The sequence below is a fragment of the Somniosus microcephalus genome, chromosome 9 (genome assembly GCF_052327205.1).
Source record: "Somniosus microcephalus isolate GS21.2 chromosome 9, FLI_Smic_1.0, whole genome shotgun sequence".
NCBI classification, from domain to species: domain Eukaryota; kingdom Metazoa; phylum Chordata; class Chondrichthyes; order Squaliformes; family Somniosidae; genus Somniosus; species Somniosus microcephalus.
The window spans coordinates 119,640,967-119,655,713 of record NC_140995.1 but is presented as its reverse complement, the minus strand read 5'-3'; positions in this window follow the sequence as shown (position 1 = coordinate 119,655,713).

Genomic DNA, 14,747 nt, shown 5'->3' with positions numbered 1-14,747 from the left:
CCTCTCTCATTCTTCTAAACTCTAGCAAATATAAGCCTAATCGACCCAATCTCTCCTCATATGTCATTCCTGCCATCCCAGGTATAGTCTGGTGAATCTTCGCTGCACTCTCTCCATGGCAAGAACATCCCTCCTCAGATAAGGCGACCAAAACTGCACACAATACTCAAATGTAAGAAGTCACACAACACCAGGTTATAGTCCAACAGCTTTATTTGAAATCACAAGCTTTCGGAGCGCTGCTCCTTCTTCAGGTGAAGTGGAGAAATGCATAAAGACACAGCTTATATAGTCAGAGAATCATGTCAGGTGTTTACAGGTAACCTTTCCAACTGCCATTTATCACACCTCGGCAGAGGGATAATCACAGCAGTCAAAGGTGTGAATGGTGTCCAAACAGGTCAGTCAGGGAAACATTACATCAAAGAACAATGAGGTGGGGTCACAAGGGGTCAAATATTGCAGAAACTGATAGCCAAGTTCCGCACCCATGAGGACGGCCTCAACCGAGATCTTGGGTTCATGTCACACTACATATAACCCCACCTGATGCAGGGTCATCCAGACTCGAGTCGACATTGGCTTGTTCTCTCTACACAGATGCGGCCGGACCTGCTGTGATTTCCAGCTAAAAAAAATGTTTTTTGTCTTTTTTTGTTTTTCATACAGACCCCAGCATCTGCAATATTTGACCCCTTGTGACCCCACCTCATTGTTCTTTGATGTAATGTTTCCCTGACTGACCTGTTTGGACACCATTCACACCTTTGACTGCTGTGATTATCTCTCTGCCCAGGTGTGATAAATGGCAGTTGGAAAGGTTACCTGTAAACATCTGACATGATTCTCTGACTATATAAGCTGTGTCTTTATGCATTTCTCCACTTCACCTGAAGAAGGAGCAGCACTCCGAAAGCTTGTGATTTCAAATAAAGCTGTTGGACTATAACCTGGTGTTGTGTGACTTCTTACATTTGTCCACCCCAGTCCAACTCCGGCATCTCCACACCACAATACTCAAGGTATGGTTTCAACAAGGCCCCGTACAACTGTAGCAAGACATCCTTGCTCCTGTACTCGAATCCTCTCGCTATGAAGGCCAACATACCATTTGCCTTCTTAACCGCTTGCTGCACCTGCATGCTTACCTTCAGTGACTGGTGCACAAGGACACCCAGGTCTCGTTGCACTTCCCCTTTTCCCAATCTATTGCTGTTCAGATAATAATGTGTCTTCCTGTTTTTGCCACCGAAGTGGATAACCTTGCATTTATCCACATTATACTGCATGTACCATGCGTCTGCCCAATCACCCAACCTGTCCAAATCATACTGGAGGTTCTCTGCATCCTCCTCACAGCATACATGCCCACCCAGCTTTGTGTCATCTGCAAACTTGGAGATATTACATCTAGTCCCCTCGTCTAGATCATTTATATATATTGTGAATAGCTGGGGTCCTAGCACCGATCCCTGCGGTACCCCACTAGTCACTGCCTGCCACTCGGAAAAAGATCCATTTATTCTGCTCTCCTCCTAGTCCTGCTCCTAGTCCTGCTCCTGCTCTCCTCCTAGTCGTACTCCTGCTCCTAGTCCTGCTCCTGCTCTCCTCCTAGTCCTGCTACTGCTCTCCTCCTAGTCCTGCTACTGTTCCTAGTCCTACTCCTGCTCCTAGTCCTGCTCCTGCTCTCCTCCTAGTCCTACTCCTGCTCCTAGTCCTGCTCCTGCTCTCCTACTAGTCCTGCTACTGCTCTCCTCCTAGTCCTGCTACTGTTCCTAGTCCTACTCCTGCTCCTAGTCCTGCTCCTGCTCTCCTCCTAGTCGTACTCCTGCTCCTAGTCCTGCTCCTGCTCTCCTCCTAGTCCTGCTACTGTTCCTAGTCCTACTCCTGCTCCTAGTCCTGCTCCTGCTCTCCTACTAGTCCTACTCCTGGTTCTAGTCCTACTCCTGCTCCTAGTCCTACTCCTGCTCCTGCTCCTAGTCCTACTCCTGCTCCTAGTCCTACTCCTGCTCCTAGTCCTGCTCCTGCTCCTAGTCCTGCTCCTGCTCCTAGTCCTGCTCCTGCTCCTAGTCCTACTCCTGCTCCTAGTCCTGCTCCTGCTCCTAGTCCTACTCCTGCTCCTAGTCCTACTACTAGTCATACTCCTACTCCCAGTCCTGCTCCTGCTCCTGTTCCTAGTCCTACTCCTGCTCCTAGTCCTGCTCCTGCTCTCCTCCTAGTCCTACTCCTGCTCCTAGTCCTACTCCTGCTCCTAGTACTGCTACTGCTCTCCCCTTCTCCTACTCCTGCTCCTAGTCCTACTCCTGCTCCTAGCCCTGCTCCTGCTCCTGTTCCTAGTCCTGCTCCTGCTCCTAGTCCTGCTCCAACTCCTAATCCTGCTCCTGCTCTCCTCCTTGTCCTGCTCCTAGTCCTGCTCCAGCTCCTAGTCCTGCTCCTGCTCTCCTCTTGTCCTGCTCCTGCTCCTAGTCCTGGTCCTGTTTCTGTTTCAGTTCCTGCCCCTGCTCCTAGTCCTGCTCCTGCTGCTGTTTCTGTTCCTGCCTATGATTTTCATTAGCTCTGTTATTACTTTTTGGTGCACTAGCTTATCAAATAAAAAATAAATATTATACCTAAATTATTTTTCAACTAGAATTTCTTTAACAAATGTTTCATTTAAATAACAAATGTCTGATAAATAAAGCTGTCCTATTCTATTTAGTGGCATCTCAATAAACTACAGGAATTATGGCTTCCCAATTGAGGTTTGAAAATCTGCAGCTCTTCTGGTGCACTCCCACCATAAATCTGGCAGACGTACATTGGAAGGGCCGCAATTAAGCTGGGATGTGGAGCCACCCTCTGCCCCAAAGAAGCCAGTGGCAAGGCCATAGTGGGCACTCACAGTGCAGGGGTTCCTGTTGTGTCCGTCAGTAGTAAGACACAGACTGCAGGAGAACGGTACAACAGGTGTTTACTCAACGTGGCTCACTGTGGAACTGACTGTACAGATTACTACTCAGTGCTAAATACAGGTGTGGTCACTGCCGGTACTACAGTATACATGAGCTGTAAAAAGTAGTTCCCCCCTTAAAGGTATATACATTACAATTCCTCCCCTTTTAGATTAACAGTACCATAACACTCATTTAACAATTAAATATCAACTAATTACAATTAACACTTTTAACATGCAACGTTAGCTGAAAATAGTCCATTTATATATTCAGTCTTTGGGGAGGCTTCCTGATCCTTTCTGAATAGCACCTTTCCCGAGTGTCTCACTCTTGGTGCGGAGGCGATTCTGGCACCCTGTCGTCGGTTGGGTCATCAGCTTCCGATGCTGCTGTTTCTGGGGTAGATGCGACCTGTACGTCGGGTTCCTCACCAGGTACATAGGGGCGAGGCATGGGGTTGACTTGTTCCTGTGACTCTAGGATCTGGTCAGCATGGCATCTCACGATGTTCTCCCCAACGTCCACTGTGTACATTAGTGGGCCCTGCCATGTGCATATCGTTCCTGGCTGCCATTTTTCTGTTCGGTAGTCACGGGCCAAGACTGGTTGCCCTACATTGAAGCTCCTTGTTGGCTTCTCATGGATGTGCTGGAATTGCTTACTCTCAACATCTCTTCGTACGTTTGTTCTGAGCAAATCCAGGCGAGATCTTAACCTTCGGTTAAAGAACATCATGGCCGGGGCCTGGTTGATGACTGCATGTGTCGCATTCTGGTAGGCGAACAGGAAATTGTCCACCTTGTGTTGCAGTGGAATGTTGTCATTGTACATAGCCTTTATTGCCTTCTTAAAGGTTTGTACGAACCTCTCAGCCAATCCATTTGTGGCTGGATGATACGGGGCGGATGTGTAATGCCTTACCCCATTCTTCTTCATGAACCTCCGGAACTCTTCGGACTCAAACTGTGGTCCATTATCGGAGCAAATCTGTTCTGGCAAGCCGTTCCTGGCAAAAATGGTCCGTAGGACTGCAATAGTTTTCTCCGTGGTGGTGGAGGACATTTAGATGACCTCAGGCCATTTCGAGTGCGCATCCACGGCTATTAAAAACATTGAGTCCATGAATGGACCAGCAAAGTCAATATGCACCCGTTGCCATGGAGATGAGGGCCACTCCCATGGGTGTAGAGGGGCATGTGGTGGTGCATTTTGGACTTTCTGGCATCCTGAGCAGCTCTTGGTCAGGTCCTCGATTTGTTTATCGATTCCCGGCCACCACACATAAGCCCTGGCAAGGCTTTTCATTTTTACCCCTCCCAGATGACCCTCATGAAGCTCATTGAGCACTCTATCCCTTAACTTGGGTGGAATTACCACTCGGGATCCACACATCAAGGTCCCCCGGCACACTGACAGCTGTTCTCTCCTTGTTGAGAATGCTGGCAACAGTGAGTCACCATGTGCTGGCCATCCCTTCACCGTCAAATCATATACCCGAGACAGTGTCGGGTCATTTCGGGTTTCCTTTTCTATACGAGCGTTAGTTACCGGTAGGCATTCAACTATAGTCGAATGAAATATTTCGACAGGATCCACTGCTGGTGCTTCCTCCGCAGTAGGCAGTGGCAGGCGTGATAACCCATCAGCATTTCCATGCTGTTTCGTGCCATTATATTCAATCTCATAGTGGTGCGCCCCTAGAAAGAGTGACCATCTTTGTAGTCGTTGCGCAGTCATCACCAGAACGCCCTTCTCCGGATTAAAAATGGAGACAAGAGGTTGGTGGTCAGTCAGCAAGGTGAATTTCTGCCCGTGCAGATAGTGATTGAACTTATTCACTCCCCACACTAGGCTGAGTGCCTCCCTGTCAATCTGGGCATAGTTACGCTCGGCTGAGGTTAGTGATCGTGACGCAAAGGCTATTGGCCTCTCTGAGCCGTCCAAGAATTTGTGCGACAGCACCGCTCCAATGCCATAGGGTGATGCATCACACGCCAACCGAATTGATAGCGCTGGGTTGAAATGGGCCAATACCTCTTTCGATGTGATTAGTGTTTTGCTCTTCTGGAAAGCTCGTTTACATTCGTCACTCCACTTCCATGGCACTCCAGTTTGCAGTAGGGTGTTCAGTGGATGTAGTCTTGTAGACAAATTTGGCAAGAACTTATGGTAGTAGTTTACCAGCCCAAGGAACGACCTCAGTTGTGACACGTTTTCCAGTGCTGAAGCCTTGACTACTGCCTCAATCTTTTCTGGGGACTTATGTAACCCCTCTTTATCGATAACGTGGCCACAATACGAGATCTATTTTTTTTTAAACTCGCATTTGGGGCAGTTAGCTCGGAGCCCATATTCCTTCAACCTAGTGAGCACCTGCTCCAGGTTGGCGAGGTGATCACTGTCATTTTTGCCCGTGACCAGGATGTCGTCCAAATAACACTGGGTCCCTGGAATCCCTTGCAGGACTTGTTCCATTGCCCTTTGCCAAATAGCCGGAGCTGATGCTACCCCGAATACCAGCCGGTTGTATTGGTAGAGACCTTTATGGGTGTTGATTGTGAGGTATTTTTTTGATGCTTCTTCTTCCTCCATTTGCAGATACGCCTGGGCCAGATCAATCTTCGTGAAGCGTTTCCCTCCAGATAGCGAGGCGAAAATATCTTCAATCCGCGGAAGTGGATATTGCACGGTGTGAAGGACTGGGTTCACTGTTACCTTAAAGTCCCCACAGGTGCGAACCTTCCTAGGTTCCCCAGGCGTGCTGCTCAACGACTTTTTCATCACAGGGACGATGGGTGTAGCCCACTCACTCCAGTCTACCTTGGACAGTACTCCTGAACGTTCCAAACTCTCCAGCTCTGCTTCGACAGCTGGGCAGATCGCATAAGGTACCGGTCTGGCCTTAAAAAATTTTGGGCTTGCGTTTTCTTCGATTTTAATTGTTGCTGTCATGCCTTTTAGTGTTCCGAGTCCTTGCTGGAACACTTCTTGCGCATCGGTTAGGATCTTTACAGTCGCCCATGTGTGACGTCGTCATCCTTTTTGGCATCCACAGTCAGTGCTTGTATGGAATGCCAATCCAGCTGTATTTTCTGGATCCACTCACGTCCCAGTAATGGTGGTCCTCCATCTTGCAATACATACAGGTCTAGTTATGGTGTTTCCTTACCGTTATATATAACGGTCTGTGGTAAACCACTGTTATACCTGCCTGTATGAGTGTTTGTATTCCACTGTGTACATGTCTGTACATGCCTCGGCTGACTCCTCCCACGAGTCCAGGTATAAAGGTGACTGCTCCACAGTCCCTCTGTATTCTGGACTGGTCGACCACTCGAGGCACACCTTCATTCTCTTGTTAATAAAAGCCTGTTAGTTACTCGCTTAACCTCAGTCTTTTGAGTAATTGATAGTGCATCAATTTTATTAACAAGATTTTTTATAATGGAGAAGATCCTCACACCAGCATGCCTGGACTTAGGCCATCGGGAGGCGGACGCATCCACCAAGTTTGCTCACTGGCTTAAGTGCTTTGAAAAATTCCTGATCGCCTCCGCTGCAACGGTCAAATCGGATGAGGACAAACTGGATGTCCTGATCTCCAAAGTGAACCACCGAGCGTACTCGGTCATCCAGGACGCGACCTCATACACAGCTGCTCTCAAGCTCCTCAAGGGCCAGTACACGCGCCCAGTGAACGAGGTGTACGCCAGGCACCTCCTGGGGAGTCGTAAACAACAACCTGGGGAATCGACCGAGGAATACCTTCAGGCACTGTCTGTGCTTGGCCGGGCCTGTGGTTGTAAGGATGTAAAGGCTGCCGTGTACACAGAGGAACTTATCCGGGACGCTTTTGTGGCGGGCCACAGGTCCAATTACATCCGACAGCGACTGTTGGAGCAGAGTGACCTCGACCTCAACAAGGCCTCTGAACTCGCACTATCATTGGATGCAGCCTACCGTGGCATGGATGCCTACTCCTCTGCACTGTGGACGCCGCGGGGAACGACAGCCTGGGACACGGTAGGACCGTCTCATAGTGCCGTGCCACCCCAGCCACATCCCAGCAACGGCCCAACTACCGCAGCAGTGTCCCAAGGCCAGAAATGCTACTCCTGTGGTCAGGCCAAACACCCCACAGCGCGCTGCCCGGCGAAAAATGCGATCTGCTCGGGCTGCGGGAAGAAGGGACACTACGCCAGCGTCTGCAGGGCCAAAGCCACCCCGAACCCCAGCAGCGCCGCGTGCGGGCCGCCATCTTGGGCCTCCCCAGCCATGTGCGAACCACCGGAACAGCAGCCATTTTGGACGCCTCCAGCCACATGGGGATCATGGACGCCGCCATCTTGGACACCAGCCACCATCTTGGCCCCCAACACCGCCTCATCTGATACCCGCAACAACACACCGACCCCTACGCTGGCCTCCGTTACGCTGGACCAAGCGAGACCGCACCAACTGGCCTGGTCCACAATGGACATTAAGGTAAATGGTCATGAAACAATCTGCCTTTTTGACTCTGGGAGCACGGAGAGCTTCATCCACCCCGACACGGTGCGGCGTTGCTCTCTCCCAGTCCTGCCTGTGCACCAGCGGATTTCTATGGCCTCCGAGTCCCAGTCGGCGGACATTGGCGGCTACTGCGTGGTGACACTCTTAGTAGACGGGACTGTGTACGATAATATTAAACTTCTGGTCCTGCCCCACCTCTGCGCTGCCGTCCTACTGGGGTTAGATTTCCAGTGCCACCTTAAAAGTGTTACGATGGCGTACGGTGGACCCCTCCCCCCACTCACAGTCCGCAGCCAGCAGCTTCCAAATTGCCCGCCGCGCACCAGGTGCAACCTCTCCACACTCAGAGTCACCCCCCCCCCCCCACTGTTTGCTAACCTCACCCCTGACTGTAAGCCCATCGCCACAAAGAGCAGGCGATACAGTGCCGGGGACAGGGTTTTCATTAAAACCGAAGTGGAGCGGCTCCTGAAGGAGATTATTGAGGGCAGCACCATCCCCTGGCGAGCCCAGGTTGTGGTCGTTAAGACCGGCGAGAAGCAGCGCCTGGTCATCGACTACAGCCAGACAATAAATCGCTACACCCTGCTGGACGCTTACCCACTCCCCCACATAGCTGATATGGTCAACCAGATCGCGCAGTACCGCGTCTTCTCGACCATTGACCTGAAATCAGCGTACCACCAGCTCCCTATCCGCCCTGAGGACCCCCAGTATACTGCCTTTGAGGCAAACGGCCGCCTCTATCACTTCCTCAGGGTTCCCTTTGGCGTCACCAACGGGGTCTCCGTCTTCCAAAGGGAGATGGACCGGATGGTCGATCAAAATGCGTTGCAGGCCACTTTCCCATATCTGGACAATGTGACCATCTGCGGCCATGACTTGCAGGACCATGACGCAAACCTCGAAAAATTCCTCTGCACCGCCCAACTCCTGAACCTGACGTATAACAAGGAGAAGTGCATATTCCGCACAACCCGCCTCGCCATCCTTGGCTGTGTTGTGGAACACGGAGTCATCGGTCCCGACCTCGACCGGATGCGTCCCCTTATGGAACTCCCACTGCCCCACTGCCTCAAGACCCTGAAGAGGTGCCTAGGGTTTTTCTCCTATTACGCCCAGTGGGTCCCCTACTATGCGGACAAGGCCCGTCCGCTGATCAAGTCCACCTCTTTTCCCTTGACGGCAGAGGCCCGCTTAGCCTTCCACCGTATCAAGGAAGACATTGCCAAAGCCACCATGCACGCAGTGGACGAATCCATCCCCTTCCAGGTGGAAAGCGACGCGTCCGACTTTGCCCTGGCCGCTACCCTTAATCAGGCGGGGAGACCCGTGGCCTTCTTTTCACGAACCCTCCAGGGCCCGGAGACCAGACACTCCGCTGTTGAGAAGGAGGCCCAGGCTATTGTGGAGGCTGTGCGTCATTGGAGGCACTACCTGGCCGGAAAACGATTTACCCTGCTCACTGACCAGCGTTCAGTTGCTTTTATGTTTAACAACAAGCAGAGGGGCAAAATCAAAAACGACAAGATCTTGAGGTGGAGAATCGAACTTTCCACCTACAATTACGAGATCTTGTACCGGCCCGGGAAGCTCAATGAACCCCCGGATGCTCTATCGCGTGGCACCTGCGCCAGCGCGCAGATCGATAGACTGCGGGCCCTCCACAATGACCTCTGCCACCCGGGGGTCACCAGGTTCTTCCACTTCATCAAGGCCCGCAACCTGCCTTACTCCATTGAGGAGGTCAGGACCATGACCAGGAACTGCCAAGTCTGCGCTGAGTGCAAACCGCACTTTTATAGACCAGACAGGGCTCACCTGATAAAAGCCACTCGCCCCTTCGAGCGCCTAAGCGTTGATTTTAAAGGGCCTCTCCCCTCCTCCGACCGTAATGTGTACTTCCTCAACATTATTGATGAGTACTCCCGTTTCCCGTTCGCCATCCCCTGCCCGGACATGACCAGTGCCACGGTCATTAAATGTCTAAACGACCTCTTCACCCTGTTCGGTTTCCCCAGCTATATCCATAGCGACCGGGGCTCATCGTTTATGAGCGACGAACTCCGCCAGTACCTGCTCGCTAGGGGTATTGACACAAGCAGGACCACCAGTTACAACCCCCGGGGGAACGGGCAGGTGGAAAGAGAGAATGCAACAGTTTGGAAGGCCGCCCTGCTAGCCTTAAAGTCTAGGGGCCTTCCGACCTCCCGCTGGCAGGATGTGCTCCCCGATGCGCTCCACTCTATTCGGTCGCTGCTCTGCACTGCCACTAACGCCACCCCTCATGAGAAAATGTTTGTCTTCCCAAGGAAGTCCACATCGGGGACATCGCTACCGCCATGGCTGACGTCCCCAGGGCCGGTCCTACTGAGAAGACACGTGAGGACCCATAAAACGGACCCCCTGGTCGAGAGGGTCGACCTCCTCCACGCCAACCCCCAGTACGCTTACATTGCGTACCCGGACGGGCGGGAGGACACAGTCTCCATACGAGACCTCGCACCCTCGGGGGCCCCAGTAACCCACTACCCACTACCACCACCCCCCACGATCCAATACCCAACCCCAGCAGACGGCACGCCTGGGCCCCACGACCCGCTCGACACCCACGAGGACTACACACCAGTGCCCCAGCCTACGCGGGACTCGACGCCGGAAGCTTCACTACCCCTGCCGTCGCCACGTCGATCACAGCGGCAGACAAGACCTCCGGAGAGACTCCAATACACAAACTTTTAATACACTTCACCCCGCCAGACTCATTTTTAAACAAGGGGTGAATGTGGTAAACCACTGCTATACCTGCCTGTATGAGTGTTTGTATTCCACTGTGTACATGTCTGTACATGCCTCGGCTGACTCCTCCCACGAGTCCAGGTATAAAGGTGACTGCTCCACAGTCCCTCTGTATTCTGGACTGGTCGACCACTCGAGGCACACCTTCATTCTCTTGTTAATAAAAGCCTGTTAGTTACTCGCTTAACCTCAGTCTTTTGAGTAATTGATAGCACATCACGGTCACCCTTATTTTTCCTTTGTGGTAGACTTTTTGCCCCGTGTACGCCTTCAAAATAATTTTTGTGTCTCTCAAGGGTATGTGTGAGAATAGCCACTCGTAGTCCCGTCGGTTTATGACTGTTAGGGCTGATCCTTTGTCCAATTCCATTTTTCCTGGACTCCTGCTATCTGGAGAGTGACCCAAATGGTTCAGTGATCCTCCGTTTTGATCACATTATGTAGCTTCAGACAACTCAGCTCCCTGCTTTCGGAGTTGATATCACTCTTTTGTTCGTCTGAACTATTCTCCGTCAGCTTATGTACCTTCTTGTACTTTTCTTTTGGAGATTTCTTATTGCTGGTTTTCTTTCCCGACCTGCAGACTCGTGCTATGTGTCCTACTTTTCCACACTGTCTGCACACTTTGGCCTAGAAATTCATTGTAGCCACTTTTGGGGCGGTAAAGTCGGGCGGCCGCTAAAGTTTGCGCCCGGCGCAAAATCGAGGCCACTTCTCCGATATTCATTAGCTTCGCCCTAAGAGTTTGCTCGAGCGCTAAAACTGGTGCTGCACGCCTCTCTTTAGGCGCTAAGCCGGAGGTGCTGAGCGAGAGCGCCGAGGCCGGGCGCAGCACAGGTGCGGCCATCTCGTGATTGACAGCAGACACCCTGGCGCCGGCCAGCTCTTAAGGGGGAAGGGTCGACTTGGTCTGCTGCCACGCCCTGGATAGTGGAGCCCTCCAGCTAGGCCTGAACACTGCTGCTGGACCCAAATAGCGCCTGAAGCCATGCAGAAGGCCCGTGAACGAGCGCAGCGCTTCTCAGAGCTTGATCTGAGTGTGCTGGTTGGTGCTGTGGAGAAGAGGCGCCATATTTTGTACCCGGACAATGGCAGGAAGGTGCCGGGCCGCGTCTACCGGAGAGCCTGGAGGCATGTCGCCAGCAAGGTGTCAGCCAACAGCGAGGTCCCCAGGAGCGGTGTCCAATGCCGCAAAAAGTTTAATGACCTCACTCGGATTGTCAGGGTGAGTACCCTTTCCAGTGTCCTCCTCATCCTTGCAATGTGCACCTCACATTATGGGCAAAGGGACCTGAAAGCCCTAATGGCCAGCCCTCATGCAGCAGCTATGGGACAGGCATGAACATCAATTGCACATTCTGCACTTAACACACTGGCCAAGCTATTCCACCATGGGAGGCAGTGCACACAAGATCAGGGCGACACACTGGCCAGGCTATTCCACCATGGGAGGCAGTGCACACAAGATCAGGGTGACACACTGGCCAGGCTATTCCAACATGGGAGGCAGTGCACACAAGAGCAGGGCTACACACTGTACTTAGAGGCCGTCCTTTCTCTTGCAGGCCAAGCTGGCCAATAATAAGAAGAGCCGGACTGCGACCGGGGGAGGCCGACCCCAGATCCAGCCGCTCACTGAGCTGCAACATCGCGTGGAGCGCATCATGGGTGGCCGGGTGATTGGCCCCATTGCATGTGGAGATGCCGACCCTGTTCTGGGCACCAATGGTAAGGACATCACCTTTTGGACCTCTCTCGTCCCACTTGCGCATCAGATCTACATCCTTTGCCACTGTCCGACCAATGCGCTGAATGCTACCACTCATGCATCCCTCGCTGACGCCCTCTCCTCACTCTAAAGCTACTCTTGTGCCTTCCTGCTTTCAGATGGTGAGGAGGAGGTCCCTGAACTTGCCAGTGACAGCCCCTCAGAAGAGGAGGAGGAGCAAGAGGAAGGCGGCCCATCAGGGGAACCCTCAGCCGCGGCAACCCATGCGAATGTAGGGTACACGTCTTCCCTGGAGGGGAGCGTGACGGAAGTGTCGGAGGGGAGGGGAGCTCATGGGACCTGCTGCCTGCAGAAACGCGGGAGGGGGGTGGAAGCTCAGCGGCCTTCTCCCCAGAGGGGGGAAGGGTCGGAGGGGAGTCCAATTGCTGGGCCCAGCGGCGTCCAGCAACGCAGGAAGGGTCGGCCAGCTCGGCGGCCTTCTCCCCAGAGGGAGAGTCCGGCCTCCAGTCCGGAGATGGTCTTCGCCGAGGAGATGGGACGCCTCGAGGACTTGTCCGCGGACTCGGAGCGCCAGCACATGGAGCTCATGGGGGCAGTGGCACGGTTGCCTGAGGCCATCGAGTCCCTCTCTCGGAGTGTGACCGGCGTCGTGGCCTCACAGGCCATCAGTTTGGTGGAATTCGGGGCAGAGCAGGCAGCGAGTCGGGCGGCATTCGGGGCAGATCAGGCAGCGAGTCGGGCGGCATTCGGGGCAGCTCAGGCAGCGAGTGGGCAGCTGATCAGTGGTGCCGTGCAGTCACTGGGTGCTCTGCTGCGGTCAGTGAACAGGTCAACACGGGCACTCACTGCTGCCACACTCGCTGTGTCAGCCAGGCGTCGCCAGGGCACCCGGCGCGCTGCAGCAGCACAGCGGTCTGTCCCTCGGCAGATTGGTGCGCATGCTGCAGTGCTGGCCCGGGCGAGTGCCAGTGTCTCAGGCGACCAGCGAGCTCCTGCCATCCGCCAGCTTGCCCCCATTCCTCCAGCTGCCACTGCCACTCCCCCAGTGGAGCTGCCAGGAGCTGCTGCAGCGACTGATGCTGGCCAGCCACAGCTGCAGCATTCAACAGCCGCCCGCTCAATGGCCAGACCTCGACTAGGCCGACCCCCAAGGGCATCTGCCGTCATGACATGTGCCCCTCAGGAGCCTGCCCCCAGCCTTGCAGCAGCCAATGGCCTTACTTTGAGGAGGAGCAGCAGGGCGGGCAGGGGCCACACAAAGATGGCCAAGGCATCGCCCTAGCGGGCCAAAAAGTCGTATGTGTGGCCAGTTGTGTTTGTTTTTTGAAGGCCGAGAATTGGATGTTTGTTTTTTGAAGGCTGAGGATGTGATGTTTGTTTTTTATGAAGGCCGAGGATGACGGCCATTTTAGTTGCACTGTTTTGTTAATCCTCTCCAGGTTGTGGGAGCGAGTAATGTGTTTGAGTGTTTTTTGGGGGTTTCGTCTGTTTTTGGTTTTCATGTGGGAAGGGCCCTGAGTTTGTACAATAAAGCATTTTATTTATTAACATTGTCCATGTTTGATCTTTGAAGTGTCTGTTGCCTTAACCGGCTGAGGGCTTGCGGAGCGGCTGCAATCATGTTTTTTCATTGGCACAAGCCATTCCCTGACAGGGGGCCTAGAAGTGACGTTCAATAAGCCGCCGACGGGCGGCCCTTGGACCTTCTGCCTCCCTCCTGGGCTGGTTCTCCTTGTCCTCCTCCTCCTCATGCTCCTCCTGCTCCTCCTCCTGAGGTGGTGGTCCAACGTGAGGTGGCAGTGCCTGAGTCCTGCGGATAGCCAGGTTGTGCAGCATGCAGCAAACGACGACGAATTGGGAGACTCGCTCCTGCGAATACTGGAGGGCTCCCCCGGAGCGATCGAGACAGCGGAACCGTTGCTTGAGGACGCCGATTGTTTGTTCTATGATGTTCCTAGTCGCTTGATGGCTCTCGTTGTATGCCTCTTCAGCAGGGGTCGTGGGAGCGCGGAGTGGGGTCATGAGCCAGGTACACAAAGGATAGCCTTTGTCTCCGATAAGCCATCCTCTTGGGTGAGGCTGTGCCTGGAACATGTCAGCCACAGTTGTCTGTCGCAGGATAAAGGCATCGTGGCTGCTGCCTGGAAAGCGGGCATTGACAGCTAGGGTGCGCTGCCTGTGGTCACACACCAGCTGTACGTTGAGGGAATGGTAGCCCTTCCGGTTGCGGTAATCCTCAGCATGCTCCAGAGGTGCCCGCAAAGCCACATGCATGCAGTCAATGGCACCCTGCACCATGGGGAAGCCCGCTATTCTTGCAAATCCCACTGCACGCTGCTGCTGCTTGTCCAGGGTCATGGGGAAGGAGATGAATTGATGTCTCCTTCTGAAAAGGGCATCGGTCACCTGGCGGATGCAGCAATGCACGGCGAACTGGGAGATGTTAGCGATGTCCCCAGCAGCGGATTGGAAGGAGCCGGTGGCATAGAAGTTGAGAGCCACCGTCACCTTCACTGCCACCGACAGAGACGTCCTGCGCATCAGCTGTGGCTGCAGATCTCTGTGAAGCAGCTGGCAGATGTCTGCAACCACCTCCCTTCTGAATCGCAGCCTCCTAACACACTTCGCGGCAGACATGGTCAGATAGGAGGACTGCTGGCGGTATACCCTGGGTGGGTAAGGCCTCAGTTGGCGACGCCTGTTGCCCCCTTTGCGTCTAGCCAGGGCTGTCACTCTCTCACGGCGTCTGTAAGCCCTTCTGGCATAAGGCTGAA